General features: G+C 33.0%; 1 protein-coding gene across 2 annotated transcripts in view; it reads left to right on the plus strand.

Moving 5' to 3' along the window:
- Nucleotides 1-3,570: 3,570 nt before the first annotated feature.
- Nucleotides 3,571-18,251, plus strand: part of LOC108740652 (glutaredoxin domain-containing cysteine-rich protein CG31559-like) — a 39,340-nt gene continuing 24,659 nt past the window's right edge. Inside the window, exon 1 of one of the 2 annotated variants that reach the window (XM_018475064.1) lies at nucleotides 3,571-3,591. The gene's annotated coding sequence lies outside the window, so the exon portion shown is untranslated. Of the gene's footprint in view, nucleotides 3,592-11,224; nucleotides 11,339-18,251 lie in introns of those variants that run through there. The other variant, XM_018475056.1, reaches the window with a different exon arrangement.

Genomic DNA, 18,251 nt, shown 5'->3' on the forward strand with positions numbered 1-18,251 from the left:
TGCGAAGTAAGCAAAACTTGCGTTCAACTAAGCTGTAAACGAAGCGTCACGGAAATTGCCAAATACTCCCAAATCCCTGATCGGCTTGGCAGACTAGTCGGCCGACCAGTTAGCCTCTTTAGAACCGAGTGATCGGCTAGACGGCTAATCGGCCAAAGTCATAGTCGACACACCTCTACTAATAATTTGTTTAAAACTTATGGTGAAATTCCCAGTCCATTTCATAATAATTGGAAATATAAACCCAGAAAGGTTTGTTTTAATATGTTTATAATATTCCTTTAATATAATATATTATTCACAATTATTTATTTATTTATACTACAATTGTTTGTTTACATCACTCGTACACACTAACAGATAGTCTTATAATCGACTGGCTCTGATTGGCTACATGAGTGGTACCTATTTCGATTGGTTTTGGAATGTTCTCGAGTTTTTCTGAAAAATCTACAAAATACCCCTCGAACCTTCTCGTGATTCTTTTGTAATACTACACTCTTGTGTGTATGTGCCACCGCTCACCGACGTATGATTTACGACCGTGCTGTGGTCATTCGGCTGGAAGATCAAACGTACTGTCTTATCGATTTTAGCTTGCGGACATACGTTTGGTACAATGATAAATAATGGTTCCAGTTCATCTTAGTTTTCTTGAACCATTCTAGTTTCATTAGAAATTACATTGGCTGTTGCCTGATCCAGGCAGTTGTAAAATTCCCATTTTAGTTTATGAATGTGAAAACAAATGGCTGCATTTATATTTTTGTAATGTTCCTGAATAAAGGTTTCTCTAAAGCTCCCTGCAATAATAGCAAAGGTAATAATGCGTCTTTTCAGAAATATTACATATAAATCTTACAGTAAGGTTGGAAGTACATACATTTATCCATTAGTTTTGTCCTGTTTGAGTAATACCCGTTTTATAGTTTTGATTCAAAATATGTGTTGTGTATCTACCACATATATATAAAGTAATTTTCGTGTGTATTTTGCATACTGCAGGCCATTGTGTTGATAACTTTCGCTTTGAGAGAGTAGTTTTTGTAATCACTATGCATGACTTCCTCATTTGTTATCTAATATCTTCATTAAATATATCTTTTACGTGTACAGGTCCATTGACCCATAGTTTTAAGGCATATAGTATAATACTTCATTAAAAGATACACGTGTATATCATGATTTTTCATACTCTTGCGAAAAGTAAAAGTAATTGCTGTAACAAAAAGACTGTGTAAACACGTATTTTAATTAACATTAAGACTCTCTCCTCAAAATAGCAATTATAAATAAACTGCTAAAAGTCATATAAATGTGGATTAAAGTACTAACTTACTACTACTAACATTAGAAATATACCTATTCGTTATACTTTCATTTACCTCCCAGAAACGCTTTATTTATGGCTATATTTTTCTTTATATGGAAGTCAATAAGAAATAGGCAAGATAAGTTGGTAGGACAACTTCTCAGGCATGAAGGTCTAGTCAGAGACATATTACAGGCAGAAACAGGAGTTAGAAGGGTTAGAGGTAGGCCTAGATCAGATTACTGTTTGCAAATATTTAAAGATGTGTGGGTTGTTCTAGTTTTAAGGAAATGCAAAGATTAGCTCAGGATAGTTAAGAATGAAGGTGCGTGTCCAACCAGTCTTAGGACTGACGGACCTTATGTTGATGATTTTTTTCATAAAAGATAACACTAATGTATGCAGTGTAAAATTAGAGTCAAACTAGCAAGAGTTTAAAGTTGTTTATTGTTTGAAGAACAACAACCGACGTTTCGCCGAAGTTTTTGGACTTCTTCAAGGCTAGTTTTTAAAAGTAAAAAAGTAAAGTAAATGGACTCTTTAATTTATAAAAACTAGTGCTGAAAAAAACCCACAACTTATACGCGAAACGTCGGCTGTTGTTTTTTAAATAATAGAAAACTTTAGCCCCTACTTTAGCTTTAATTTTACACCCCATAAAAAATCAGTGGAAGAATGGATAATAGAACTAATGTATGCAGTTTTAGCAATAATATAATAACAGCCAGACTCGATATGTCTAACCCGAATGGAAATTAGTTCAGAAAACTCTGATTATGATCAGATGCGGATCAGATTTTCCGTAATACGAGCATCTGATCAATTCCGATCAGAAATTGATCATAGTAGATTATCCCATCCCTTAATCCTGTCATCTGACCAATTTCTTATCACAATCTAATGCTACAAATTCTATTATGATTTCGGTACAATCTTTAAATCAAGATTGTATCAGAAGTTCTGAACTGGATCATAATACGGAACTTTATTTTTTACCTGATTTATTCTGTATGCAATATTGTTCGTTAAACGATGAACAAATTTATTGTTAATTATTATTAATTATCTTTGAAACGGATCCGTCATGGATTTTAGAAACGGATCAGTCATGGATCTTAGAAACGACGATTTTTCATCATATCCTGATCAGAAAGCCTGATTTATTTCTGATCAATCTTCAAACAATTTTGATCCGCATCGGATCCAATATACTAACTAATTTCCAGTCGGGAAGTTGTTGCTGTATTCAGCACAACTTTTGCATCCTATATGAAAAATATTNAGCTAAAAACTGAGAACAATATTTATTTAAATCATTGAATCATTTTGAACTTCAGTTATTCTATCAATCATTTCATCTTCGCTTTCAGTTTCTATAAATGTAATTGTAATGCACTTGCACGAATGAGTGAGAATATAAATGCTACACGGTTATGGGCGCCGCCATATTGGCCTTGGCTGCTCTGCCGAGCGGCTTTCAGTTTACAGTTTACATGTGATAGATGCACGAAAAAATTTGAGGCTATGTAATAAAAGTTTCACTTTCAAAAAATAAGTTATGTAAATGCACCGTTATGAAGTTGAAAAATAATCATTCGTTCATAACATTAATAATAAATTTATTGTTTGATAAGCAATATTATGTACATTACAATACAATGGATTAGATAAAAAACTAAATTCTGGATTATGATCCAGTTCAGGACATCGGATACAATCTTCCTTTAAACAACGTAGTGAAAGCGTAATAAGAATCGCAGTATTAGATTCGATCAGATAAAGAACTGATCAGATATGACCGGATCAAGGGTTAGGGCACTGTTCTTGGATCAGAAACTGAACAGGTGACCAGATCAAGGGATGGAATTCTGTACTCTGATCATCAGGAACTGATCTGATGATAATCCCGGTTCTTTGAACTAATTTCCAGTCGGGATTAAATAAATAGTTAGGTATAATACGTATTCATCTTATCAACATCGTGCCTATCATCACGATTTTATATCAAAAATTGATTACCAATAAGTAAAGTTATATTTTTGTGTAGGATGACCTAATTGTGTACGTCGTATTTCACGTTGAGGATTCAATAATAAGACTTTTATTTTTGTGCGGTATTTTATGAGATTCTTTTCCCATTTATCCTGTGTGTAATTAGGACACGAAAATAAAGTTCTAAGGTCTGACTTCCTACAGTTAGCCTCATTTCGTAACAGAGATTAACTGAATTGGTTCAGAAAAAGATTAGCATATGTTCTTAACTCATAATGCAGTAATAGGTAAGTATATATTAATTAAAATGGCCTTCTTAATTGTATGAGTATACGATAAACTTATAAAATAATGAAATTATCTATTGCTTAATATCTTAAATCCTTAAGTTATAATGTACACTAAATTCATGTACTTACATTCTGCAGCAAGGTTAATTAATCTATAAAACTTGCAGTTGACTACATCGGTATCCATAAATTATTAACTTGCAAGATTAAAAAATATTAATCAGTTTTAATTTATGCTAGAGAAATATTTTGGAATATTGACATGGTCGAATTCTAAAAAAAGTGTCCATCACTAATTGAGATACAGCTGTTCTTAAAGAAGTTACAGACGTTTGAGGTAAAAAAAAGGACAGACAGACATTCGACTGATCCAATAAGGGTTCCGTTTTTCATTCGGACGTCTGGAACCCTAACCCGAGAACCAACTTAACATTGTAGTTAAAAATAAAAAAAAAACTGTTCTCCCATACATTCAAACTGTAAATGTAAATTTGTACGCACATTATTGCTTTGCTGAAATATTTACCATGTTATGTTCAGACAATAGACTTCACAATAATTTTCTTGTAACATCATTGTAAAGAACTATTTTCTGTATTTTTTTCAAAATTTTAGGTTCAGTAGTTTCCGAGATAGTGAGGGGGAATGGTCAATGTTTTGACTATTTTCTTAAATAACCTTAAAACTATTCATTATAAAATTCTAATATATATATANTTGACAATGTTAAATGAGACAAGATGTTAAATATACTTAAAAATGTAGGGATGAGTTACAAAGATAGACGAGTGATTCTTAGTTTGTATAAAGGGTCACAGACAGTTATAGGTCCGGGGCTGCAACGTAGAGAAGTAAATATTAGGAAGGAGGTCAGACAGGGATGCACACTGTCACCGCTTCTATTTAATCTATACCTCGAAGACGCGATTAACATCAATAAAGACAGTAGGTACAACTGGAGGAATAGATGTACAGGGGCAAAAGATTAGTATGCTTAGATTTGCAGATGATATAGTAGTATTGGCATCTAGCAAGGAGGAGTTAGAGATGGTTCCAAATAAAATGGATGCGGTACTGACGAAACAGTATGTATGAAAATAAATAAAAGTAAAACAAAAATACTAGTACGCAAGGGTAGAAAAAGTAGGGAAAGAGCGAATATAATGACAGGAAAGAAAAGGTTAGAAGAAGTGATCGATAGGTAGGAAGGAGCAGTCGGGATATAAAGCAGAGGGTAGCGTAAGGTCGAGTTGCCTTGAATAAAGTTCTTCATTTCTATGCTCGTGAACGGTTAATTTAAAAATTCGAAAAAGGACTGCGGCGGAAAGAAAAGGTTCGAAGCGTTCGAAATGTGGTGATACAGGCGAATGATGAGGGTACCGTGGATAGAGATGGTAAGAAATGAAGAAGTATTAGAAAGAATAAGATAACAGAGGACTCTATGGAAGTCAATAAGCAATAGGCGAGATAGGATGGTGGGACATCTTCTCAGGCATGAAGGTCTAGTCAGAGACATATTAGAGGCAGAAACGGAAGTTAGGAGGGGTAGAGGTAGACTTACATTAGATTACTGTTCGCAAATAGTTAAGGATGTGGGATGTTCTAGTTTTAGGGAAATGCGAAGATTAGATCAGGATAGGAAAAAGTGGAGGTGCGTGTCCAACCAGTCTTTGGACTGACGACTTTATGATGATGAAAAAAATTGTGTCACACGGTACTCTCTTAAAAAAAATCAGTGAGTATGCACTGATCATCAGTGACTATTCACTGATTGTTTTAGTGCAAAGTATACCACTGGTAATCAGTGAATAATCACTGAGTGAAACAGTGGCATTTCGATCCACTGGTTTATCAGTGAAATTTCTATCCACTGGTGTATCAGTGAGAATTCGATTCACTGGTATATCAGTGCAATTTCAGTGCGCTAAGATTATTTTATATTACAAATACGCTGAATAGTTTAATAAGCATAAAATAACTCAATAATATTAGAAAAATCACATTTATTATGTTATTGAATAATTTTATTTATGTTATTTAAAAAAAATACAATAAGTAGATGGAGTTAAAATTATTAATTATGATATGGATAAATAGATGAATAATTAAACCGCACAATGCTAGGTTAGATACATTAATAAAGTGTACGACGCTTTACGAAAAACACTTCACTGTTTATCAGCCAAAAAGCCTTAAACCCATTGATTTCTCAGAGACTTCTGAGGTCACTGTAGAAATCAGTGAAAGTCTCACTGATCCTATTTAAGAGAGTATAGTTTGCAAAACTTTTCTTTTAATTTTCTTTTGGCCCCCCGAAAAATGACCCCCATGTTCAAAATTAATTTATTCACGTTATGCGTCCTTGTTTGGGTCACAGAAATTCACAGGTGTACTTAATCGGTCCAGTAGATTAGGAGCAAATCGACTGTGACAAACTGACAAACAGATACACGAGTGTTCGTATTAGTGTTCCGTTTTTCATTCTGACGTACGAGACCCTAAAAACTAAACTTTTAAAAAATTTATCTCACGAACAGTTCTGAAAATTATGTTCAATGAGTATTAGAAATTATGCAATGAAACAATTTCAAAAAAATCCAACATCCAAAACTCAAGGATACGGGATAGTCCTACGTATATGTACGTACATATGTAATGTGACAAAAAAACAAAGAATGTAAATTAGTACTGTTACCACACTGTCATATACATATACGTAAATATAGTGAGCGGAACGATAAAATTGGCTTGTTAACTTGGATTAAATCGATATGAATTTTAATCAGGTTCTAATTTAACGGTATGTATGAATGCAATTATAATTGTCGGGGACAATAAACTATTACAGTATAAAAAGCCAACAAATCCATACCGCATTGAATTTTAGTTACCTATACTCATGTTTGGTAGCCGTTGACACTATCTATGTTCATGCTATGTACGTTATGCTAAAGTGGTAGAGCAATTAACGTAAACAGCCTTTGACAGCTTATAAAGCGTGACGTAATGGAGCGAAAGGAATTTACTGTCCTAATAATATAATATAGTAAATGCTCGTTAACGAGAAATTAAAACAGTCTTTTAATTATTTATAATAATCGCGTCAGTTTTAGGTTAAAATGTTACTGCATTAATAATTAATAATTAATTAATAATTATAACTTATAACAGTATTAACCAAGGGCGGTTTCTTCTGTTACATTCACAAAAACAGTTTATAAATTACATGTCAATCAAATACCAAAGTTTATATGTACACATACACAGGGTGTTCATTAAATAACCGTTCACATTTTAAGAATCAATTGTTTACTTCAATGGGAAGAAAAATTTTCCTAAAGGTGATAAGTTTTATAGTTCTTTTTGCATTTTGTGTTTTCTTTATATTATTAGGCGTATTTTGTATATGTTGATATTTCATGTTGACACACTTAATCAATATCCACACGCCGCTATTGATGACCTTTACTAATGAACCATTTTAATCACCTTTTACCTTTCAAAAAAAATCAATCAAATAAAGAAAGTGACAAACGTTTGCGTTAATTATGTTAAATTACTTTTCATTTATTACTTAGTAATCATCTAGATAAGCTTACAACCCTCCAGTGACCTTGACTTTAAAATATGTCTTTCTTAGGGTCATTCTGAACAAAAGGTATATTCCAAAAATAATCCCTACTATGATTTTAAAGGCTGTGTACGCTCTGTGAGAAAAGCTTCGCAATGACGATTTATGACAGTGCCTTGTCATTAGTTTGAACAGTATGGTCAAGAACATATATGAGTAGAAACTACATGGTGAAATTCATTTATACTTTACTGATGATTCGCTTCGGATTCAGTCCAGGGCTGTCGTTGATAATGTTTCCAGTGATAGGAAGCTGCTGGTATTAAATTTTTTTACATATCGGAGAAAGTTCATTTTTAACTAAATGTTCATGAGTTAGATTAGAGTATTAGAGACTCATTCGGAGTCTTTGCATAATTACCTCTTCTTTACATTTGATATTTGAATTTGGACATCTTTTCTCATCTGCTGTAGTTCTTTGAAGAGAATTTCCAGCCAGTTGCTCTTCCATGTCTCAGTGGCATGTTTCATGATTTTTCATCTAGCCTCTAGTTTGGTTAGAGGATATATGCAATGGGTAGCGTCTTTTTTTGCAAGTTCGTCTGCTTTGACAAGGATGGCAGAGTGAGATGATATCTAAGCTAGGATATTTCTATTCTATCTTCATCACTCATCAGCTTCTATTAGTTGGTGGGTGAGGTTTCTTATCATTTGATTAGTTTATAAAAGGCTCTGCAGGTTTTTAAATACGTTCAGTGAGTCAGTCAGAATTACAGAGGATTCTATAATTTGTGAGTTTATTAATTCTATGGCTTTCTAGATGGCATAGACTTCACTTGTTAATATAGAGCACATTATTGGTGATTTATAGTAATTTTGTTTTTCTTCTAGTATCTCAGCACATCCTGCACCATCCTCAGTCTTGGAGCCATCAGTAAAGATCTTTTTTGTTTGTTTCTACTGAATACAAAATTCGATGAGTGGATTCTTCGCTATTGATACTGCAATTTGGTATATATAGTATATGTCCATAGTTCTTTCCCTCATTTGTATTGGAGTAAGATTTATTAATTTCCCGAAACTTTTTTATTCTAGTGTGTAAGGGGTTAGTTATCCTTTTGCTGGTGATATATTTATTTGTATTTGGGTTTACTGGTGAACTTGTATATGAGGGACTGTTGGGTTCTAGGGATATGTACAGGCTGCGTAGTTTAGACCCTGCTCAATCCTTATGAATTGCAATGGAGTTTCATCGGCTTCTGTTAATACATATACTATTTATTGGACTTGAGCGAAAAGCTTATACCTATTGCAAGTCACTGCTATCAATTGAATAACGTCAAGTGGTTTTAGGATGTTGACAATTGCAAAATCGTACATTACTGTTCCATAGTCTATTTTTTTCTTGAATCAAAGCTTTGTATGTTTTTATTAAGTCTCTATCGATCCCCCAAGTTATAGAAGAGATGTATTTGATTATGTTAAGTGTTTGTTTGTGTTCATTATCATTTTAACGTTTTGATATGAGGTATCCATCATGTAAGTTTGTTGTCAAAATCTGGTCTTAGAATTCTGAGTTGTTTTATGACTTCCAAGGGCTTCTTGTGTAACTAGAGAGTTGTGAGAGCGATACCTTTTAGAGTTTTGGTAAAAATACTTTGAAAAGATTTTGTTTCAGGTTAGATTATAATATATGTTTTCGTAGTTTATTATATGAATTGTAAAATGAGTGTAGCGAAAATTGTGTGATTACCTCAATCGTTTTTATTGTTTTGCAAAAGTCATCAGAGGGTTGTGAGCCAACATAGGTAATAACCCATTACTTTCTAATGAAGTTAAATTTCTACTTTTTCGTAACCTTCATAACTACATTCATTTAGAGGTGGCTTATTGTCACTTATGTGGCTTGTTAACTGGTGTTGATCTACTTAAAATACATCAAGCTTCAAAGTAAAGCGTGGAGCTGATTACTTTGTTCTCTACATTTTGTCTGACATACATTTCTATTTTCCCATATACACTTTGCTTGTCGAGCTAGTGCGAGTCTCCGAGCCTTTGAGTATCTAACAACACACAAAAAGAAAACCAAATGATGAAAGATAATTTTTTGTTGTCATTAGCGACATCATTCTACCGTTTGTTTTAGAGAAGGAAAGTAATTGGCTTTTTAGGTTTTCCTTTTGCTTCATTAAATAGGGAAATTAGTTTTCGATACACATATTAGGTTATATTTTCAAGGAAATATTAAAAACGTAAATAGGAAAACCCATTCATCAATCACTTTGAAATGTTTGAAAATGTTTTTTTCTAAAAATATGTTTTACAAGGTATACTTTGATCGGAATTCGTAAAAGCTACATGTATGGGGAAGTAGTTTTGTCAATTAAATTATTACAATATATATGTTTATACAGAGTGTTTCTGAAATAGTGGCAACTTTTGGAGAGAAAGAAATTAATTCACACCATAAGCAACCACTGCAATGGTGACAAATTTAAAACAGTATTTTCTGCGAATGTGTTGAAGTTCTTGCACGACAATTTTGCTTTGGAGTTAATTTTTAAGGTTGGATCTTTGATTTTGGTCTCTTTAATGGTCATGTGTTTTTATTTTGCTTTTTTGACATAACTAAGATCAAGGATTCCAAGGTCAAAGCCGGTTTTGGTCATCACGTCATCACCAATTACAAAATTCCATAATATCGATACGCAATTCTATAAATTTTGACGTAGTCTAATTTGTTTTTCGCTTATTTAAAACGCAATCTTATAATAATTTCACTTTATATTAACTCAGTTCATCTTCAAAATGAAGATTTCTGAAGATTTATCGTCAAGCTTAAAGGTTTAGCTGAAAAATGCGTACATTTTGAAACAGTATAAAAATAAATAAAATAGGTACCTAATACTTTGACAATAATTAATATAACCTTCTATGATTCTTAAGGTTAAGAAGAAAATCAATTATTCAGACAGTAACAAAAACATTTTGAAGGTACCTGCTACATTACTGGTCGATTTTAGAATGCCAATACATGGGCGCTAACATAATTTGGATAAACAAGAAACAAAACAAGTTCTTCGAGGTCAGAAAGAATTTTTTTCGCAGCTAGCTTTACCAATCCTAAGGTGTTTCACTTTTTAAAGTATCAACATAATGATAAACATGCACACGTGCATACCTATGTGTGTTAAAACTACCACAATCAAGCAATTCCTGTTGGGAGGCTTGCTCACCTTGCCTCCGGTAAATTTATTTGTTTGCCTTCGCGACGTTTTACGATTGCGCATTTTTTTATTTCGAGTTCTTTGCAAATTTTACCTGTTTGGGTTTAGGTTACAGTACGTATGAAAATAACGATGAGCAATAATTTACTCAATCTTCGGATGAGCTGCTAACAACACACAGGGAAAAATTAATCACTAGAAACGAGATACCAGCGAACACGAGACAGATAATTGCTGCAGGTATTTATACCTAGTTGCATTTTTCTTAACAGGTAAAAATGTGTTTCTTTTGAAGGTCCTTTCAAACAGAATACACTATGCTCACCTTATTACTCCATCTTATTTCTTAACTTAAGACAATAGAGTCAACAACATATGAAACTATTTTTACAAATGATTTTTGAATTAACTTTTTCTTTTATTTCAGATTTCTAATGTTTATTAATAATTTTTGACAAAAAAAACGCGTGTTGTGTGATTTTATTTATTATTTAACTATACAAATTATTTAAGTGAATATACAAGCATATCTGTACACAAACATATGAACCTAAATGAACTGCCTCTTAATTCGAATTGTTACAATATTCAAAAATTTTATTTTAATTGAAGAGAACGGTTTATTTAATGTTGTTGTTGCATCCTTTTAATAATAACAGGTACAAGTATATAAGAGTGACGTGATTTAGAAAACGATTATTATTATTTTTTATTGATAGTGAAATATAGCAGTTGATAAGATAATATAATAGAACATTATCTCCTTATTAATCGCATTAATTAACTAGTGCCAATGATAAGGATTATTTTTGTGCATTTAATGTGTCATACTGACAGAATTAACGCCCTTCATAATCAAGTGTATTCTGAAAAAGCATAGATAGATTTCTTTTTGTGTTGAAAATGTATTCGTAAAATTGGACAGTTTCATCGCATTGTAATTATTGTAAGTACCTAATTAAAGGGATTGTAAACCGTTTTTGTTTCTATGGAATGTTTTATTAGAGAAATCAGTAGGTCTAACTTCCTTTTTAGTTTGTAATTGTTAGAATTTAATATCAGTTGTATTACTTGAGATATTTCCAATTTTTATGAGTTTTTCTTTTAGTTTTTTCTTTTAAAATTGTTTAATTTCCTTTCTTTGAAGTAAGGTTCTGAATGCTTAAAGTGTTTGTTCGAGTCCTATTCATCAATTCGTTTCACTCAAAATTCAGTTTCTTTTTAACGTCTGCTTTTTTGAAATAATAGTTTCTTTAAGAATCAAAATCTTTTGTTTCGATTTCGAGAAGGGTTTCTTTTTGCCTATGCGTAAAATAGTGTTATGGATGGCACTGTTATAAATCATGAAGTAAAAAGGGTTAACAATATTAGCTGTGGCTGATGCATCCTCAGGGAGGTCGCAATTTCTATCTACTGATATTCAAACCAAATTTTTATTACATTATAGCAAATTAGGCTTATGGTTGGAAAAGTTTGGAATATACCTGATTTTTGCATGTAAATTAGTAAAAAACGTCATTAATAATTAATCACAAGCGTGAGGAGCTTTGCCTGTAAACAATTTAAGGCCATTTTTACGGTGTTTTTTTTTTTCGTTTTTCTTCTTTCTAATAACTACATCGAAAAAAAGTTAAACGTTGTTTAGAATCACTTTTTCGACAAAAATAAAAGGGTCTGACTTTTTAAAGTGATAAATTTTCTTCAATAAATGAAGATTTATCGAGAAACAGCGACTTCTTTCGTGTCCACTTTTAAGATATAAATCCGACTATTATTGCACTGAAATTTTGGGAAAATTATTTGATGTGGGGAGACATGAAAATTGAAATAAATAGTTATTTAAATTTAAATAAAATTGACTTCAATTTGATCTTTCCGTAAGTGAATTTAATTTGTTTTTTATTTATATAAGTCTATCTAATTCATTTTAATGTATATTTATTATGAATAATTCACTACGTAATAATAATAATAATTATACTCTACGAATTTTATTCTAAAAGGTGTTATTATTGCAGAATATATAATTTACTTTTTCATCGAACTTTCACTACGTTGATGAGGGCCTTTTAAATTTGTTTTCTATCGTTTGCAAAATGATAAATAAAGTTTGTTGATCGTTTGCCGGAACAGAAAAATTGCTTTGCGTGTACGTGAGGGTCATTCATCCAAAAAAAATGAGCTAGTTGTGAAAGGAACCGTCTGTTTGGATATTCACTTAATGATGTACCTTCCGTTCAATTTCAAATGGATAATATCAATATTATCTATCTTGCGCTTGCCCTAACAAAACATGTCTGTTTCGGTTGACATACCAGCACTTTCCTTCAATTTAGTTTATTTGACGGTGTAAATATAATTATTGCTAGGTCTGAATCTAGATACTTTCGTAGCACCAAAAAATCGTGCAATTTTATGAAGAGAGTAGTAGAGAGAGTAATCATTAGTTTGATTTGATTACTCTCATTTAATTTGTCATTCTCTGTATCAGATGAAACCAAAACGCAGAGAGTGTATGTAATCACTACATAGTATAAAACAAAGTCGCTTTCCCGCTATCTGTCCCTATGTATGCTTAAATCTTTAAAACTGCGCAACGAATTTTGATGCGGTTTTTTTTAAAAGATAGAGTGATTCAAGAAGAAGGTTTATATGTATAATACATGCATAATGTAGTAAGGCAACACTGATAATTTTAGAGATTTCTAATGTGATGTCGTAAATAAACACATTTTTTTGCGCTTACATTGCAAACGTTGGCTGAACCCTACGAGATAGATCAAAATAATGTACTACAGTATTGTACATCTTAAAAAGGTCTACAAAAAAGTCCGCGATGGTATATGTCTATCTCTTAGGGATAACCCACAATAACTATTTTTTATCCTTTACTTTTTATGAGAAATAATGGCTTAATTACGAAGTGATTGTAAGCAACACAGCATTAATTCTTATCCAATTAAGTACCTTAATTACATTGTGCCCTTTACAGCATATAATTTAAATTAATATTTTCGAAGATATTACAAATTTAAACTGCAGGGACATAGCGGTTGTAGCGGTACCGCCCGGTTTGTATTGTCTAATGACCAAAAAACTGTGAATGTAATAATAATAATCTAAACAAAACAAAAATACCTTTAGTATCAGCATTCCACCCCTGCGAAGCTGGGGCGGGTCGCTAGTGATATATATGTTTTTGTGATATTCAGTTTTACTACACCTAAATACGATGAATGGTAGCATAACTACGGCCTACGATGGTCGAAGATAATCTTGAGCTGATAAACGTTAGTCTGTTTCCAGCTTCTGCGAGTTACTTTGTGTTCAGAATAGCGGGTGCAAATTAATTAGTTGAAAGTAATTGAAAGTAAATTAAATCATATTATTTTTGTTAAAGTATATATCACAGCAATATAAATATGTTTATTATTCGCACACATTTATAATTTTACTAATTGTAAAAGTAATTGTAACAGGAAATTCGCAGTATTAGTTATTTCGTAAACGGAGCTAGTTTGTACGTAACCGATTTAAATTCGGGGATTCGAATCCCAACGTTCCCGCTATTATTTTCTTTCCGAATGGTGTTGCAGTCTTTCATTTACGCATCTTGCTCGATTATCCAGTGCTCATCCTATTCTGTTCAAGTAATACGTCCTAGTATTATTTCTTAACACCGCACTGTCACTATGTATTGCAGCCTTGAAAAAGCCTCAAATTAGAGGCGAACCGTTGGTGCGGGTTTTACTATAATAAACCTTTTTTTGTCTATCTTTTTTGCCCCTGATTATTTTATTATACAATTAAGGGTAAGAAATAGAACACAACACCATAATAATGACAGTTTTAGCTAATACATAATAATTGATGAAAGTAATACACAAAGTTCCATGAAAAATATATTGTACTCACAACAGGTAATTAACTACTGTGTGGTGAAACACATTATTAGCTACCACTCTAAAAAGTTTTTCATGATAAGTAACCTAAATTGCTACTTACCGCCAGACTGACTATCACAAGCGAAAACCTTTTCTTAAGAAGCAAATAGTCTTAATTGGAATTACATTATTAATGTGAAAATTCATTTTCAATTTCATGTCCACTACAAACTATCTCAGGTTAATGAGGAAAAGTTTTTTGTTGCTGTTGTCATACCCCCGCCGCGAATCGAACCCGCGATCTTTGACTTTACGCACCAATGCTCTGACCACTATAAGCTACGAGAAAGAGCAACTACGACAAACCGTTCCTACTAGGTCACAGATTCGTCGATTTATTTACTAATGTAATTTTTTATATCCACTACATCGCTTCGAAAAGCCAAAGGGTTCGATTCCCGGCGGGGGTGTGACAACTGCAACAAAAATTTTTCCCTCATTAATTTAAGGTAGTTTGTAGATGTAAAATTGAAAATGAATTTTCACATTAATATTTCATATTAAGTGTTTATCATTATAAAAATGTTATTAAGACAATTTCAGATAATAACTACCTGAACAAAATTTTAAATGTTTTTTTTATATGTATGTATAAGTAGTTAATAAACTCCAACGGAGGTAATTAATCGATAAGATATTTATCTTTTGGAACATTTTGAACATTGTCATTTATTTTATCAATTTTGTGTTAGTAGAAGTTTATGTTACCCTAGAGGGTTTGATAGCTTGTCAAAAGTTAAAAAAAATTGAATTTGTTACGTGATACATTCGGTGTACCTACTATGAAGGACAATTTTAATCAACAAATAAATCCTAAAGGTTTGCTATTTTCAAAATATACTCTATATTTATCTAATCAGTTTTAATACTTTTTTTCTAACTACATCAAATAATTTAAATACATATTGACGAATTCTTCGTAAATGTTAAGAAAAATATGCAGAACAATTCATTTTGAGTTTCGTATGGCTCTCATGTTTAATTCGAAGGCGCTGGACGGTTCGGCTAAGGCGCCGCCAGAGCGAGTGAGAAAGCAATATATACATTACGTATCAAGTCAAAACTTAGGTATAATATTGGTCATTTTGTTGTCTTTGTTGCTAGCATGTTGCCTGAGCTGATCCGCGTGGTCTCTGTAACTTGCTAGACCCAACGTTAGACCTTTTCCGGGGGGGGGGGGGTCCACGGGTGCCCGGGCACCCATTCGATTGGGTTGGGCACAGGGCCGTAGCGATGAGCTCGGGGCCCCGGTGCGGTATTCCGCAAGGGGCCCTTCTTAAAATTGATGATCAGAAAAATGTCATTAAAAAAAATGTTTTAATTTCACGAATAGATGATTCCCCGTGCAGCACTGACAGCTAACCTCTCACGTGATGCCAACGTCGCGGTGTCGGCATGGGCGGCAGTTGATTTTGCTGCTATCAAATCGAGAAAAAAAACGTTTTAGAAATAAGAGCAGGCACTTGATGTTTGTGCAATGAATTCTATAGTGATGTTTCGAGTGATATAGATTTATGGTCAGCAATTAGTAATTTTTTATGGTAGCAATGATAATTATATCAACGGATTTAAGGAAACCATGAATGTAGAAGTATTCGCGATTTCGAGATGTATGCATTCCATGTAACTACGTACCTGATCAAATATATGGAGTATTGTGACAAAAATTGATATAGAAAAAAGTAAAATAAAAAATTATGATGTTCATTTCGTAGTTTGACTCAGCTCATCTCTAACAGCATAGTTTTTTTAGAAGTCATTTTTTGAAAACAGAAAACTGCTAAGGGGCCCCTCGACTGCGGGGGCCCCGGTGCGCCGCACCGCTTGAACCGACCTCGCTACGGCCCTGGTTGGGCACCCAGTTAATTCCAGTCAATTCAGATAATAAATCAACTTGAAAGTTCGGTTCAAATAGTTCAAGCTAGTAAATGAGCAGCCGAACTCGATCTTTTCAATACAATACATTTGTGACATTTTTTTAGTCATTTATAGTATTATGATGGGAGTCAAACTGTAACGTTGTTGCGCCCCTGGCTGCTTTAGATAGTTGAATTTTTGCGCAAAGGTCTCCTTTATGATGTATACAAAGAATAAGGAAGAAAATCTTATACCCCGAGGGGGGTGAAAAATATATACAATATAATTAATCAAACGCCTATTTCGCCATTTTAAAAACTTCAAACTCTGAAGGGGAAAAAGGGTTATGCTCAGTTACGATTAGTTTAGTAATACCGATGAAACTCCAGTTTAAATTTGATTTTCCCTCTTACAGTGACCTAAATTGTGTGCTGCATTATCCTGCATCAATAGAAGTTCATATTCTACGTATTTTGTACTACCTGCCTACTGTGCATGCGTACGCCAAAATTTCGGTACACGTACTAGCAGGGTATCCTTTTGTTCCCCAAAATTACGATTAATAATATTATTACGAACATGAATTTCGCGTAACATTTTCCGCTAGCTTTTAATTACTTCCATGCTTTTAATGTGTCGGCCGATCAACACGAGAGCAAATCGTTTTTCTAATTTAAACGCCCATAATAGACGAGAAACATGCAACTGAAAGTGGAATTTATTAACTTGCTTCAAAGACCGTGTCTGCTCCATGCGGCTTACTTAAATAGTAATGCAGCGCAATAAGAACAAAGTACTTTAAACGGACAAATAATTTACTGAATTACTCTAGTAACGATGTACCGACTTTTTACAGAAAATCAATAAAAAATTCCAAGGAAACACGTCAGGAAATTATAATTAACATAAAAAATATAACCGAATTACAGAAACAAGAACCTGCGATAAATAATTTAATTCATAAGGAAAACGGAATATTCACAAATATGTACAAACAAACTATCGCGAAATTAAATAACGAAATAAACTAAACTAATTTAACGATGGACAAATATATACAATGAAAATACTACTTAAAAAAACTTACAAAGACTGATTGGTTTAAATACTTAACGAATGACTTAATTCTGTTGATTAAATTTTCTTACATCGACAAATCGTGTTTATATAAATGTACTAGTAAATAGTTGAAAGTTTAAAACATTAGGTATTTACTGCAAAAAAATGTCTTTATAACATAATAGGAACGCAGATACTAGTGACTAAAGTCGCTACCTTAATTTGGGAAAGCCAGAAGGGGGTCGCCAATTCACAAAATTACAACTAATGTTGTTAACCTAAGAATAGCGATTTATCTTTGAGAAACCACTCAACCTGTTTAAAAGAAAACACTATACAAATATTACCTACATGACACAGTAAAAACCTATTTTTAGTTAAAACTAGTTCGTCCTGAACCCCTTTACTGTCACCGGTTCATTTAGAATTTAAATTAATGTGGTGATTCAGGTTCATTCACTACGGTCACCATGGGTGAAGAATTGAGATGCAATCAATCAACACATTAGGGCCAAAACCATCTCTACCAGGAGATGAGTAACACCATCTAAAACCTTCTGATACGGACAGTATCTACTTAATCCCTATCAGGCTTAGCAGACCCGAGCGGATATACACCAGTCATCCGTGAGATGTATTTCGTCTCCACCAGCATGCCATATCTCTACTACTATGATTCCAATCTCAGACGGTAGGGTAGGTAGGAAGTTTTCCCACCTGGCGCCCCTGGGCCTTTCTTTCCGCCAGTCTCCATCACTGGTCGGATGTTCGAAGAACAATCCCCCCCTCTTTGTCAAACTACTTCTAGTCCTGCACGGAAGTCGTTCATCTCTATTAGTTAATAGTGTCTTAAAGATTATTTAACCTTTACAGCTGCATTGCTACTAGACCTATTACGATTTTTGTCTAATAGTGTTACTGTTTCTTCTAGACTAAGAGCATTACCTAGTTTTAGCTTTTGCTAACGTTGATTCTTCTGGTTCAGATGAGCCTTAAGTG

This window comes from Agrilus planipennis, unplaced genomic scaffold (assembly GCF_000699045.2).
Source record: "Agrilus planipennis isolate EAB-ADULT unplaced genomic scaffold, Apla_2.0 scaffold21, whole genome shotgun sequence".
NCBI classification, from domain to species: domain Eukaryota; kingdom Metazoa; phylum Arthropoda; class Insecta; order Coleoptera; family Buprestidae; genus Agrilus; species Agrilus planipennis.